This window comes from Protopterus annectens, chromosome 4.part0 (assembly GCF_019279795.1).
Source record: "Protopterus annectens isolate FY-2018-M chromosome 4.part0, PAN1.0, whole genome shotgun sequence".
Taxonomy (NCBI): domain Eukaryota; kingdom Metazoa; phylum Chordata; order Ceratodontiformes; family Protopteridae; genus Protopterus; species Protopterus annectens.
Genome location: NC_056733.1, coordinates 1,092,352,701 through 1,092,352,959, shown reverse-complemented (window position 1 = coordinate 1,092,352,959; position 259 = coordinate 1,092,352,701).

Below are 259 nucleotides of genomic sequence, written 5' to 3'. Positions count from 1 at the left end.
GCAGTAGTTCCCAGGATCCAAGGTGGATTCCCCCTTGTGGAGTGGGATAACTGTAGCTGTGCGCCACTCAGTGGGCACAAAGCCTGAAGTGAGGCTATGATTAACCATGACACTTTGGTGAGGTGCCAGTTCATTTTGTGGTTCATGCAGTACACAGTCCGGGATGTCATCTGGTCCCATAGATGCTGTATGCTTAGCTTTGGAGAGTGCGGTTTTTACCTTTGTGGTCATTATTATCAGAATTTTTCAATCTTTCGTT